The sequence below is a fragment of the Haplochromis burtoni genome, unplaced genomic scaffold (assembly GCF_018398535.1).
Source record: "Haplochromis burtoni strain Fernald_Lab_line unplaced genomic scaffold, NCSU_Asbu1 Contig_142, whole genome shotgun sequence".
Taxonomy (NCBI): domain Eukaryota; kingdom Metazoa; phylum Chordata; class Actinopteri; order Cichliformes; family Cichlidae; genus Haplochromis; species Haplochromis burtoni.
This window is the reverse complement of record NW_024582503.1, coordinates 193,898-209,255: the sequence shown is the minus strand read 5'-3', so window position 1 is coordinate 209,255 and position 15,358 is coordinate 193,898. Positions and strand designations below refer to the sequence as shown.

General features: G+C 39.8%; 1 long non-coding RNA gene across 7 annotated transcripts in view; it reads left to right on the top strand.

Moving 5' to 3' along the window:
* Positions 1-1,393: 1,393 nt before the first annotated feature.
* Positions 1,394-15,358, top strand: part of LOC102290699 — a 152,937-nt gene continuing 138,972 nt past the window's right edge. For 5 of the 7 annotated variants that reach the window (XR_006054832.1, XR_006054833.1, XR_006054834.1 and 2 more), the window contains exons 1-2: positions 1,579-2,185; positions 3,087-3,463. This is a non-coding gene — a long non-coding RNA (uncharacterized LOC102290699). The other 2 variants (XR_317413.3, XR_006054835.1) reach the window with 2 other exon arrangements.

Here is a 15,358-nt window from a genome sequence, read left to right as displayed (position 1 = left end):
ACACACACACACACACACACACACACACACACACACACACTTGTGGAAACCGGTGTACACAAAGAATGCCGCGCACAAAAGCAGTATTGACTAGTATGCTGCTTTTTCAGGACCCAGGTCAGGTCCAATAGGCAGAGCCACAGAGGCTTTTTCTTCTGCCTGTGAACAGCAGTGTGGTTAATCACTGTCACTGCATGTATTTGCATTTGCATGTTTCCTGTTGTCCTGCGTGCTCCTTTACAGCCGTTACAAACGTTACAGCTGGGACAAAGAGCTGCACATAACTGGGAGAAGGGAGACGTGATTATGACTTCTTCCCTGCCCCTGCTCATCTCCCTCTTCCCCCTCCTTCCAGCACACCCACATGTAATACTACCAGCACTACCCTCACCGACTGCAGTACCAAAAGCAGCTTTCCTAATGAAAAAAAGCCTGAAACTCCTTTAATTTTTTTTTTAAATTTCTCACGACATCTATACAGATTTACATTTCCTATTGGAAGGAGTTATACAACAAAGAGTAACTGATGTTAAGGTAGTGGTTAAGTAAAATTTCAAGTTAAGTTATAAAAACTAGAAAGTTTGCTCATGTAAATGAACTTAATCAAATTAATTAATTAAATAAATGAATAAATATTTATGTATTTACGGGGTGCAAAGATGTCTAAATATTCTATTTACGCATGTTTTGGTGTATCACTGTTACTGTTCTCCAAACTCAAAATAAAGCTTTTGCATAAGATTTGACGTAGCAGTAGCACAGCGGATCCCCTTCTTTACAAGTCTAGAGCTACTGATATACACACACCACTTCATTCTTTATTAAAAAAAAATAAAAATAAAAATAAAAATCATTTCCCCCCTTTCTTTGGTCTCTTTCTTTGTTCCCCTGCTACTGCTATCCAGACACAATGGTTGTCTCCACGCGGAGGATACAGGAAAGTTTTTGTCAGCCAGCCAAAAGACAAGAAGAATGGAGGAAAAAAGTATTTCGGAAGCAAAGATTTTCTAGTGTGACAGTTTTATGACGGTTTCTTTTGGTTGCCACTTGAACGAAAGAGAGAGAGAGAGAGAGAGAGAGAGAGAGCGAGAGAGAGAGAGAGAGAGAGAGAGAATGCTCAGTGAAGAGCACCTTGCAAGCCAGTGCCACAAAGAGGCTTTAATGAATAAACAAACGCAAGAAGAAAAAAAATTGGGTAAAAAGAATAAATAGATATCCCACGACACAGACAGACATAATTAGCTGCTTTGTAAAAAAAAACTTATTGGGAGTTAGTGTGTTTAAATAAAGTAAAATAGTAATAATAAGTATAATGATAGAACCCAACACCGTGATCTTTATCACTCACACGGATCCACAGTGTACATTGTTTTGTGCATAGTTGTTTGACTTTGAGAGGGCGGGACTCTTTGGAGAGCGAAATGAACTAGGCGCGGCCAAAAAAGAGCCCCATCCATCTATCACACGTGTAGACAAAGGGGGACTCCACAACACAAAGCTAGATGTGCCCTCTCAAACTTTTTTTTTTCCTACAACCGACAGCAGCGCGCGCACAGGAAGCCGACTGCCCAGGTGAGTTGTCTCCAAGCGGCACACTGTCTTTGCTTTCAAGCCTCGAGCGATTTTTTGGAATTTATTCCCAGTTAAAAGTTGCGGCTGTAGTTGGTGCGTCAGCGCTCAAACTTGAGCACAAAGCAGGAGGGAGAGGGAGAGAGAGCTAGAGAAATCGAGGCAGCAAGGAAGGAGAGAGAGAGAGGGAGCGAGAGGAGCGGTCCCCTGTTCCTTTGTCTGATGCGGGTCGCTTTGAGGAGAGAACTTGAGGGGGATGCTCACACACGCATCTCCATAACGCTCATTAACACTCAACTTGTGCTACTTAGAAGCAATTGTCAGGGAGCTTTCATGGAGTTGAGGAAGAGTTTGTGGGGTTGCTGTATTTTTTTGTCTCTCGAGGATGTTGCGACACAAGACAAAGCCTGTCAGAAGTTTGCGGAGGAAAGGACCTTTTTACGTACGCGAGAAAAATCACAGTTGGCTGATGGATAGTTTGTAAATACTTCTTTTTTCCTTCTTAGTGCAGTAGTTTTATGACTGTTGTGTTTACGTTCTTGCGAAGTTGTCTTTCTGCACTATGGGAATTCCGCGCAGTGCAATCAGGTGTAAAGTCTCCAAGAAACAAGAAACGGTAACACAGAATTAAACTTTTTTTTCGCACTAATGAGAAATGATGTTTATAGGCAACAAAAAAGATGCAATGACGTGAATCTAAAGCGAGCTCGTCTTGAAAATCTTTAAGAAACTTGTTAGAGTTTATTTGGAAATAGATCAACAGGTATAAGTCGCTGCAGCTTCTTTGTTAGGCTACTGTAAAGGCTCCTTTGTTCTCAGTCCATACAAAGAAAGCTAGCAGAAAGGAGCGCAGATCCACCAGGAAACAACTTTTTCTTTTCTTTTTCAAACTTGCAAAGTTAAATTTATGTGATATATATTTTTTAATTATGTTGTTTAATTCTAGTATTTCAAAGTGTTTGAATAGCTTTTATTTGCCTTGTTTTCTTTTAAAGAAGCAAATACCCGGGAAATGTCAATGTAAATACTTTTTATTGTTTATTGAGTTTTATTATTAAGTTCCACCTTCATTTTTTATTATTTTTCCTCGTTATTTAAAAAAATAAAGTGGACACGATTTAAAAACAAACAAACTTTCTTTATGTTGTGAAGGTGTGGCCAAACAACTTGTGTGGATTTGAAGCATTCCACAGTGGAGTAGCTCTACCCTTAAACTTTGCATTAGTCAGCAAAGGGGAGAATTCACACCTACAGGATTTACATGTGGTTTGAAAACAAATTAGTTTGTTATTCTATATAAAGAAATATATATATTTAAAAGTTTCTAAAAACAAATTTGACTCATACAGTTCATTCACACACTTTTATGCTGCTTATTCACTCCTAAAGTGCAAGTTTAATATGATTTAGACTGGGATTCCATTTGAATGAGAAAAATGTGCTGTAGCTTTGACTGACTGCCATGCCTTTAACCTTTTTTTCTTTTTTCTTTTTATTTGTCTGGGCACTGTCCTTAGGTGGGAATTTAAGCAATTTAACCAGTACAGTGCTTGCTTCTGATGGATTAAGAAAATAAAAAAGATGTGTAGAAAAAAAAACACATGGAAGATGTACAGATTCACCTATCAAGCCATTTTTAAGATGAAATGAAGGATTAAGAGACTGTTCACTTTTCTTCTGGATGAACATGAAGACTTATCTCATGAGGATTTAGACTTCAGCAGCAGCAGCGCCAGTCGGATTGTGTTTTAGGCACACTTGGAAATCTAAACCTCATGGAGATACTTTGAGGATTATAAAAGATGTGCATGTAGAATGCCACAATACAAGACGCGTCCTGGGCCAAAGTCCTTGGGATAGCAGGATATTGCTTTCCTGATCCTTCTCAGAATGGGTAGGTAATATTACTCTTTAGTGGGAGATGGTATGTGGCACTTGTTCAACCACTTGTTTGCAGGGCTGGTACATGTGTGAAATCCCTAGCACACGCAGGGACACACAAACACACACACACACACACTATTTTCCAGCTACATTTGTCATCAGCTGTATTTTCTAAGGCGTTGTGTTGCCCTGTACTGTAATCTGAGTTTATTTGTAATTCCATATATTATGTAGGCTTAAAGCTAAAATCAATATACAGTTGATAAAATATTATTTTGAGGCAACCAGCTTGTCTTATCATGCCAGTCATTAGTCATTGCCTCTGAGAAACTAAGATAATTTTGGCATGGTTAAACAATGATGACTACCAATACTGTAAACTTGCAATTCTCGCAATGTCTTTTTGTATTCCACACTTGTTATGCACGGGGAAATTTTTTTAATAACACAGTGAATAACCATGAAATGCCCAAAGCACCTTAATGAAGCTGGACGTTTAGTCCAAGTTTGTTGCACAGGACCACTAGTCTGTATTGTAAAATAATGAGCTAAAAGTTCATCTGATGATGTGCAGTTTGTACAGTTCAGTAGTAGTAGAGTCCCTACCTCATGACATGTTTATATTTTAGTTTAGTTTTATCTGTGCATGGTCTCGGCATAGCACAGCAGCATAATTGTATCATAGTCGGAGTGCATGTTTCATCTGATTTGACTTCGGTTATCTTTTATAAAGCCCAAGAACGCTTTTGGGCCAAATTTGAGTGTCCACGGTCTGATCAGTTTTAACACCGATAGTTAGTTTCACTTACGATTGCGTGACAGTCGCATAATTTGCACGCACTGTGATCCACAGCATTCATCAGTTGCGAAATGTTCTGTAGAAAGAGAAATCTTTCTTCAAATGCTCAGTTCATTCGGGGGTCAGGCGAGAGCGAGACCATCCTACGATGGAGAAGGCAGTTTTGTATTTCGCCTAATGCTTTAGCAGCAACTAATTCAGACGAATCTCTTAGAGTCAGAAAAGAGTCACAAGCTATTCAACTGGCCTTCTTAACCTGCATTTGCATTCTACTATACAGGAGTGTGAGGGAGAGAGGAGAGTCACTCCTTTCTCTCTCTTTGCAGCCCCTTATCAATGATGTCATTGAGAGCCAATGAGAGCGTACAGTGGAACTTGTAAGCATCCAAGCTCCACCTCCAGTCGCTTTGTGCATGGTAGCCCACATGGTCCTGCAGCATCACATTTTCACCATGCATTACTCTGCAGCAGAGAACGGGAGAGAGAGAGGCAGAGATACAGGGATGTGGCTCTTGGCTATGTGTTCTGATGTTAATCTACCGTGTCTGCTCAGAAATGAGTTGTTTATCATTTTAAACATGCAAAGAGCAACCAGATAACATTTTAAAAATGATTTGCCAAAAGCCTCTGAGATACTATTGAATAAGATTATAAAGAAGAATAAAATCCAGCCAAATAACATCGTTAATGTATACTAAATTATTGAAAGTAAGGCTAAAATGCAAAGAATCATTGGAGAAGATTACCTCGATAATATCCCTTAAATCAGTTCGAAATTTCAAATTAGTTACTAAAAGACATGCGGGTCCCTGACAATGCTTTTGTTGGCTTTAATCACATTACTCACTTTTTTCTTCTTGTAACCAGTGGAATTGACTGGAAGAGAAATATTTTACTTGCTTCCTGCTGGTGTTGTGCTAAAGACTCACGTCACTGTCTGGAAGTGAGTAGATCAGTTGGAATCAAGGTCAGTCGATAGTGTGACACACAGGTAGGGCAGATATAGGTCAGTGGCACAATATGGGTGGTGATGAGTCACAAACACACACAGACAGACATAGAGGGAGGGAGGAAGAGGGAGCATGGCAAATTGGAGTCTGAGATATGGAAGCTTTATTTAACACAAATCATATCAACTTTGCAATGTAACATATAAATGAACAGGAAGTGCATATTAAGCTGCACTCATAACTCTGTAGCTCATACATGTGACATAGTGAATTTCAGTTGTGCAGTTGCATCCAGTACTCAGATAATGAAATAGTGAGTAAAACAGACACATCAGGGTTATAATAAATAATCATTATGACATGCCCGGCACTTGGCTCTTAATAGAGATTGCACTGGGGTGCTTTTTCCCACAATACAGCATGCTCCACTCTGTGCATCTTAATTACATTGCTTATCAGTAATGCTGTTATCAAGTGCGGGGCAGTTTTCTTAGCATTTGCCATTCAGTGGACTCTTTATGAGAAGATACTTTCTTGTATGCGGTCGCCCTAGTGGGAGCTGCAAATCTAAACCTAATCCACTGAGTTACACAGGATGACATTAACGCAGCAATCTGTGCCATCTCTCAGTTCTGAAGTCTCAATATCCATCTAAGCTGCTCATTAAAGTGGGGAATGGTTTAACACCCTCTTTTTCTATGCGCCATATGCACAACTAAATCTGTGTCACTATAATCGCTTATCCATCCTTGTTTGTTGTTACACTAAAATGCAGCTCATTCTCTGCCTGGAAGTGAAGTCTAATAAGAGCCAAGCTTTGTACTGCAGAGTTGGAGCAATGTATTACCTTAGATTCTCATCCCGGAGATGCCAGCATTCTTACATCTACATTGTTTCTATCCATTTATAATGCACAGCATGTCTGTAAACCCGACTCATGCTATGCAAAGTGCATTAGATTAGAATACAACATTAGGCCCAGAGTAACTAATCACTACAATGAGCCTAATTCTCCTAGACATTGTGTGGTTGGGCCTCTTGAAAGCTATCAGGTTTATTTTTTACCGCTCGCTGTATGGAGGTTATGGGAAATGCAGCTGATAGTGGCTCACATAAAATCCCTATAATAAATTTATGTGTACGCTGGTGGTGTTTTCTGGTTTATTAAGCAATAAAATGACAACAAATGCCACTTAAGGCCCAATCTGTTTATGCAGCATGTGATGCCTACACACCGTCGACCCTTAACTGTGTATGTTATCACTGCGCTTTATCTAATTCATGCTATTTTTACAGTCTCATATGTACTGTCTGATGCTCTGATACTAGCGCTGACAGATGGCCAAACAAATTTTGAGTTGGACCTTCAGAGCGCAACAGCCGCTCAAACAGATTTTGTATGTGTTATGTTCTGCGCGCCTTAACAAAAGAACAGAATTGGTTGGGATGGGCTGGTTGTCAAAAACAGCAGCAGTTAATAATCTTTTCATTTTCTCCACCAGCCGATTTTGGGCTGATAGTCCTTTTTTGCATATCATTGAGTCATACAGTTGGTACAGTTCAGTGAATTACAGTGCAGTAAAACAGGCCCACCATTACTAATCATGACGACAGCCCTAATTCTCCGAGCTACAGGCATTCTGTGGTCATCCTGTTGCAAACTATCAGAGCTTAGTTTTACCACTCAGCGCCTGTAGCTGAGAGATAAGTTAACGTGCTCTGCTGGCATGCTAATACATACCAGCACTGGGGGACAGGAATAAATTATTTCTTTATGACTGCGCACAAGGCAGAGCATTTGAAGGGAGCGTAGGGAGAGATAGAGAGGAAACATAGGGAGATGAAGCAGAAAGAACAGACATGGGGGTAAATGATGGGCAGAGAAGACAGGAGGGGAAAAAAGGAAATAGAGATCCAGATTGAGAGGGGAAAAAAAGAGTTAGAAAGAGAGATAAAAAAGACAAGGATAATGCAGATAGCAAGCCTCATTGTGCTCTTTATACCAGCCTTTCTTCAGTTTATAGTAATTCTGTCACCATGCCTGTGGTGAGAGAAGCAGCCATAAGTTAAGCTATGAGCTCAGCATCAACAGAGGGTTTGTTTTGGGAAATAATAATGGCAGAGAAAGTTTTATTGCTCTGACCAGGAAACAACAGCCTGCATCCACAAACGTGCGACCTTTTCACCGGTTTTGCCCTACTTTTAAACGCTCAAGTCACGCAACGACAAATGGGTGTCAGATAACATTAAAGTGAGTGAAATCTCACTAAAATACACCAGGATTGGTTTCAGTGAAAATAGCTTTGATTCAAATGGCAATTTAAGATCTCTGAAACATAAAAAAAAAAGAGTACTAACATTTAGCTAAATTATTTTTGAGTCTGCGTGCTGATGTCTTGTGTCGTGCCACGTTGTGTGCTTACACTTGGCAGCCGCTGTACGTTTGCACTCTGGGATTTCAGTAGAGGCAAAACCACACCACAAACAGTAGCATGACGAGTCAGTCAATACATAAAGGTAAGCGCCAAATCAAAATTCACCGGATGATAGCTCGCACGAGGTGTTGCACAGCAGGTCTGACTGTCTCTGAAGATATTGCTTTCCAACCCTCTTTCATCTATGCCCAGGTATAGATATGGGGGACACAATTTCCAATAACAGCCTTTAGCTGTCTGGTGGTCTGTCTATTATGGATCAACTTATTACCTCCATAAATGCAGAGCATGTTGCTGTCTGGGAATGGGCTGATAATCCCTCTAAAGACTGGGGTTTTATCAAAGCTAAATCTGCTACACACACACGCACAGACACGGACAGGCATGCCCCACATGAGTACACATAGACACACACATACACACACACATGACTTGCCTGGTATAAGCATAGACATATGTGTGAGGACTGGGATTTTATCACAGACAAATCTGTGATTGTCTGGTAGTTAAAAGATTATAAAGCAGTGATTTTATAGACACAAACACACACACGTGTCATTAGCGCATGAACACTGGCTTCCTTGCTACAGGCACAGTGTAGTTAAGTGATATCAGTGCTGCTATTCTTCAATACTGTGATTCGCTTTGGATTATTAATCTGATAAGGGCTCAGTAAATCATTTCACTGACAGCCTTTATTATATTCACTTACTTCTGTTTTCTTTTTACCCCCGCTTTAATATAAAGTCCCATTCCCAGCCATGCCCGGCTTTTTTCAGTTTCCTATGATTGCAGAGGTAATGTGTGTAACGTCACCATCAACACTGCAAAGCCCATTTCGATTTTTGCTATAGTTTTACAGAGATAAGATTTTGAACATCATGTTTCCCCTTTTGAAAAATAGAAGAAAAAAAATAGTAAGATGTGTGTCAATCCAGTTAAGGAGAAAAGCAGTCGGGCACTGCATTGTACAGCCTAATTGAAATGACAGCTGTCTTAAGCTAATTGATCCGCAGCAGAGCCAGAACACAGGGAGTGAAGAGACGCTGGCCTTCAGTGCAAGGTTAGAGAAAGAAAAGCTGCCAGTGATGAAGACCCAGCTTGCAGCCAGCACGCTGCTTTTTCGAGGTTGGACCTAGACTGAGTTGGCACTGTTTTCCCAGACCAGCAAGTCAGAGGAGAATGCCCTCCAGCAGTGAATGCTTGGACTGTCCTCAGTGCTGGGTACTCACTCTTAGATGCAAGTACATGACCCGACTGTATCTGTTTACTTTATTTTCCATCATTCTTCAAACAGCGTTGGAAGGATGTAGGCTTTCTGTCATTTTTTGACAGAGCAGAGCAGCACTGAAAATTAAAAATAGCATACCATCAAGTCACTCACGGGCAAGTCATGACAGCGGTAGCAGTTCATAAAATGTAACATACATTGCAGAGTCCCCCATTGGAGCATGTCTATGAGGACTAAAGGAGTTAGGTGCAGAAGGAGTGCACACTGCTGGATTTCTTCTTTTGGTTTAAGCCCCACAATCAGCTACTTTTGGTGACTCCTGGAAGAAATGTCCCTGCGACTCGAAAACTCTTGCTAAACAGAGCTCTTAGTTTCAGTGTCTGCTACCTTCCCGCATGCATTCGATTACACTCATGTCCACGTAGTTCACATTTTCTAGTTTAGACACGTTGACCGCTTCATTTTGGTGTCTCGGAGTCAGTTTGGTGTCAATACTTGCCCTTGATCAGCAGGCAGAAGTTAGGAGTTACATAAAGGTTGTGTATTTTGGTGCTTTAGATGAAATGAACTCAAAGTAACATTCATTTTTTCAGGTTGTGTGTAATTTGACAGAAGTAGGAGATATAAGATGACAGAAGAGGTGTTGCTTACCTCCATTGTGTGCTTGTAAACAAATTTACAGTGATTTTGTGTCACCTTTCCACATTCCCTCCAAAAGATGTATTCTGTCAGCCAGAGAATGATGCTTCCTTATATTAGGGAGCAACCTGCCTCAGCTGCCAGCCATATTCTGTAAACTGAAAGGAAAATTAAAGACAGTTATTCTGTTTGAAACTACATCCTTTGATTTCCTAAAGGATTTATAATGTTTTGACAGTAATTATTTAAAATATTAACTTTAAAAAAACAACACAAAACAATCACAGCAAGAGAGCAAATATTTCATACAGGGATAAAAGCGCAGGAGAATGAGTGAGAATCTCGAGAATGCAATAAATGAGCTTTAGCTACAATCCTGCTGCCCTGGAAATGTCACTTGAGATTTTTTCTTAGTTTCCCTTAATTATTTATTTATTATATTTTATTATATTATATTTATAGTGATGATTTTTCTTTTCACTTATTTCAAAATATGAAGTACAGTTTTCTTGTCTCTTGTGTCACTCTATCATTTAGTCCTGGGAACTTCAGATATAGAAATATATATACATAGAAACATAAAGACAATGTCTAAATAAACAATGCTGTGTCTTAATGACATGCAAATCCAAAGTATATCTTTGAGCTTTTTTGAGAAATAGATAGCGAGTGGAAGTGGGGTTTTTCCAGTTATAGGTGGCAATATTGGACTTAGGTGGTGTGTTGTCTCTTTTTGTGTCTGTTTGATATTTTGTGATATGCGCTTTCTGCTTTTGGAGAAGTATTATTCAAGCAGGTTAATCCAGAATATTATCTTCTGTCATCTTGCCTCTGCACCATGTCAGGACTGTGTACTTTGGCTGACTAATACCAAATCTATTTTGATGTTTTGATGGCGATATCTTTGAGCTTAGCTGGATATAGTGTGATAAGTCAGATTATGTCCCATAACACTAGCTGAGATATCAGACTCGAAACTGTCCTGCTCTATGCAAACAACTCTGCTTTCAGGAATGGGAATTTTGTTGCTATCAAGATTACCGAGTAGAATAAAGATATCTACATCATCTTACTCAATGCCGTTCCTAACCTTTTGGGAGATATAAGGTGACATGTAGACAGCTAGGACAGGAGCCTCATTTAAACCATATCTTCCAGCGGGGCCTGGATTTCTTTGGATGTGCTTTTGCATGCTGTTCTTTTCTTTCTTTTTGTTGCAAAAAGACTATAAAGTTTTAGAAAGTCCATAAAAGCATTTATTTTAAATATTCATGTCTACCCTTTCATCAATTAAAATCTTATTCTGTTTTAAAATGGACCTTTTGCTGATAAAGTACAGTGTGATTGGTACTTGTTACAGTATGGTGAATGTCATACTGAGAGATAACTCAGAGTTTATCTATGTGCATGGCAGTGCCATTTATAGCTATGATGGTGAATATTAAATGCTGGGATTCCTTGAGGCAGATAATGCCTGTGACTGTAAGTCTTACCCTGAGAGTATCTGCAATGACACGATTTTCCAGTCCAGTGCGGGACATAATCTGAGTGCCTGGAAATGGGCTGAATAAACTCAAGTTAATTTCCTGCTCTGAATAAAGCAGTAATTCCAGGCTGGATACAGCCTTGACGATGGACACAGGTGGATAAAAGCGCAGGTTTTTGTAAAACATGGCACTACACGCAACAGTAAGGGCTCACATTTAATTTAAAAGCTGTTTAAAGCAATGCACCTCAAGCTAAGGCTTTTCTGGGCAATATTAAAAATTCAATGGAGTATAAAGGTTGACATATTGCTTTTCCAGGTCATACGAGGTCAATATGAAATCTCTGGTGGGAATGCGGCTGAATGAGGCCAAGTTGTGTCCCACTCTTATTATTATTATTATGCATTCAATTGCTTTGCATCAGCTGTCAGCTATTCTGTGCTATATTTTGTTACCAGCTCTGCTGCACAAGGTCAAGTTCATGGTGCTTGTATATCCTTGCTGAATAAGACTGATTATGACTCAAACCCACCATAGTGTGTCTGACTCATTGACAATCACTGAAAGTCTTACACATATTTGCACCATCATCCGCCTGTAGTGTTTGGGTTGTACGGCTGGGGGCAAAGTTCATAAAACCTTAACATAACCTGCTCTTATTAAGACTAACAATCCAGTTGAAATCACATTTGGAGGCAAATTTCTTTTCAGACAAGGTCACCTGAGAAATGAGCTGATTAAGAATGAGTCATACCTTTATTTATCCATTAGGCAGTTACTCGGCAGACTTTGACAAACAAGCTATCAGATATCTGTCACGGGCTAGACTCATCAGTGGCTCCGTAATCTGTGCCCCACTTTTTAGAAGCCTATGATCAGTGGGCTCAGTGGACTCATTCAACAAGCAGCTGAAGACTCATCTTTTAAAATTGGCATTTGGGTAGAATTTCATTTCATTTTATTGTTTTATTTCATTAAAAAATTTTTTTTTGCCATTGTTGGTTTTGTTTGGTGTGAAGCACTTTGTGATTTCAAAAGGCGCTAAATAAATAAATGTACTTACTTTTTGTCAGCGAGCCTGTTGTGGAAATAGGAATCATTTACTATTGTCTTAATTATAAGGAGTGGAACTAATTTACTCCTCAGAACCTGGCTACCTAGTACAGCTACTACACTACGTTTCTTTTCTGGTGTTCAGGCTGATAACTTGTTAAATATTAATTCACTCTTTTTCCAAACTGAGGTACCTCCTTGTACACTTTAATTGGTTTAGTGGGCATTAAGAATGCTCACATGCAGCTTAATTGCCCATTAATATGACTCATTTACTTTTATTACAAATTGCCTAGCTTTATTTCAGCACTTCGGGCAGACTAGATGAAACTGACTGGACTTGTTCTGCCTAAAATTCAATCCAGAATCAACTAAATCTTCCTGCACGTACAAATTTAATCCATGTGCCTAATTTAGGACGCTTAGAAAACAGACATATGTGTGAGTGTCAAGGTGTTTCAAGCGCCTCAGTGATTCCATGCTCATTTGTGAGAATCTCTTTCTCCCGCTGTTTATGTTTGCCGTCTGTTGTTACTTGAACGCACGCAGACAGAGGATGCTTTACCGGCTACTTGGTAAGCTCTCTGATGTCCTCAGCATGTATAGTAATGAGAACTGCTGACACAGTGATCCAGGGACACTCAGACACAAAGATGTTCAGGATGAAAGCACACAGACAGAAGGTGTTTTTTCTTTCTTTCGTCCATTCTTATCTATTTTACTTCATTTCCTTCATTTGATTTCTCACTTTCTCGTATCTGTTTGCCCTCCCTTGTAATTCTTTCTTTTCCCTGTTGCCTACACTGCATGTCTGAGTCTGTATTTTTAAATATATATATATAATTTTTACCTCTGACTTCATTTTTCAGATTTTCTCCATCACACACAGACTCACACTGAAGTGCTGTCTTGCCACAATAGACAGTGGGAGGACTGCGCCAGCCTCCTCTTCAGTTCACTGCCAGTTCACTCAGCTGCACACTGACAGGAATGATGCTAGAGAGAAATGCAAATCTGATCATGACGGCTATGCCAGCCACAAATGTTAACATCCCTCCTCAAAACTTTAGGTACCGTTTTGCATTCACTTGAAAGTGCAGCTCTAGACTTTTAGACATGGTTTTGTATTATTCTCGTCTCAGTGCGGCTAGACTGGTAATGTACTGTCACTCTGTGCTGATTCACCTGTCCCTGCAGCTCGCACGGAGTCTAAAAATATCACTTCAGGCTTTGTGAAAGTCAAAAGCATCTCATTTCTCATTTGATGAGAATACAACACAAAGTGGCATCATTACATTAAGTGCATTCTGGGACCCCAAAATGCGAGGTTGTCACCCCTTTGTGACGACCTTGCAAAGATCATCAGTCTTACAAAGTTTTTTATTTGGCACAGTTTCTTTTCACAGTATGAATGGCTGGTAATTTTGGTTGTGTAGAGCAAAGACAAGCTGTCCTTGTCATGTCGAGTATTTTTTTTTATGCTGGACTGTGCCCTTGGACAAAAATATTAGAGTCCCCACTGAGTTATGCACTCTCCATCAGTCTGTGTGCATGTCTGCCTCATCATCTTGGCCTCTCTCTCACACACCGCACTTGCACTACCTCCTCTGTCACTTTCCCTCTTCCTCCTTTAGTTACGCTTTGACTTTTTCTTCTTTTTTGTCTCTCTGCTTCCTTTTTTTTCCTCCCTCAGTCTCTTGTCTGCATTGCTGTCTTTCAGAATTTGCTTTTTTAAGTTTCCTTGTACCAGTGCCGTCTGCCTGTCACAGTTGAGATGCATGTCTGTCTTACTCTCGCTTTTCTTAATCTCTGGCTGCCTCTCTGGCTGGCTGCATGACTGTCTGTTTCTATAGCTCTGCCTCTGTTTCTAGCTGTGTCTGTCTGTTGGCGTCTACCTCCCACTCTCTAACTCTCTTTGTCTTGTGCTCAAATGTCTTCTTAGCTCTAATGGCTTTTTTTTGCTCTCTACTTAACTCTATTTCCATATTTTTTTCTCAACCATTGTAGTTCTCCATGTTAACATAGCCCGTTGAGCACCCCTTCATTTTGCACTGGTTTGCTCCTTCTGTCTTTTGATGACTGAGTCACTGTCCTCCTCCGTCACATGTGTTCATTCAATCACTGTGAGAGCTCACTTCTTGAGGAGTTTCCCTCCTTAGATTACCTCTGACCTGCATGGGAAAGATGGTGACTTATTCCTTTTTTAGTGAGTTCACATTACTTTTCATGTATTTTAGGCTACCTGCATAATACCAAGTACAGAAAAAACAGGTTTCACGAGTTGGCTTTGACCTGGATCTGTACAAATTATTTTATCTGCCGAGAATAAAATATTTGCTCACCATCTTCACAACATTTATGGCGCTAACTGGCCTCTAGCAGGTACAGCTAATATTTTGCACTCAGTCAATTTTGATTTGATGGAGTTTGTTTTTGTGTTTTTATAAATAAAATTAAACTGAAATGAATTGAACTGAAATCTATGCCAGTTCCCATCTGTGTTTTGCAGGGCTCGTCACATGTGTGTATACATACGACATGTAGATTTGTGTAAGATCCCATCCATATTCTGTGCTGTTGAAATTCTGTGTGTGTGTCTATATTTAGATTACCTTTCCTATTCAACACATTAGGATATCTCTCAATTAGCGACAAGGAATTTCCAAACCACTGGAGCCATTGTCTTAAACTAGGGCTCCATAAAGCTTAATTTCCCATAGAGAAAAGGGGTAGCGGGGTTGTTTTGACGTCCAAATGTTCTTATCTCATGCACTATTAAGTGAAGCACTGGGGTGTGTTGGTAACATGGTTTAGAGTCCGTCTGTCACAGCCTCAGGTTATGCTGCTTCTAGTGCACACACACGCATACATGTACATAGAAACGCATGCATATTCACACAAATGAAAAGACAAACTACATGCACACATAAACACATAAGCAACTATTTTTTTCAGCCACCCATTTGCACACCTAAACACTGCCTCAGGGCTGTATAGCACGAGTCCTGTTTGGCATTGGTGCAGGTCAGAAGGGTTCCCTGAGACTTCACTTCACTGATCACATCAGGGGACACTAATAGCTTTTATGTATGTGTTTCCATATATATTAAGTATTGATTCCACTTTGACTTGAAAGGTAACATAGGGCGTTTAGGCTGGCTTTGGATTATTCAGTTTGATCTCAGTGTGAATATAATGAGAGAATAGTGTACATGTACGGCACACTTTTCTTATTACATTTTAAGTGACATTCAGTACACTACTGCACATGCATTTCTATTGAGAGTCAATCCATTCTTTGTAACAATAAT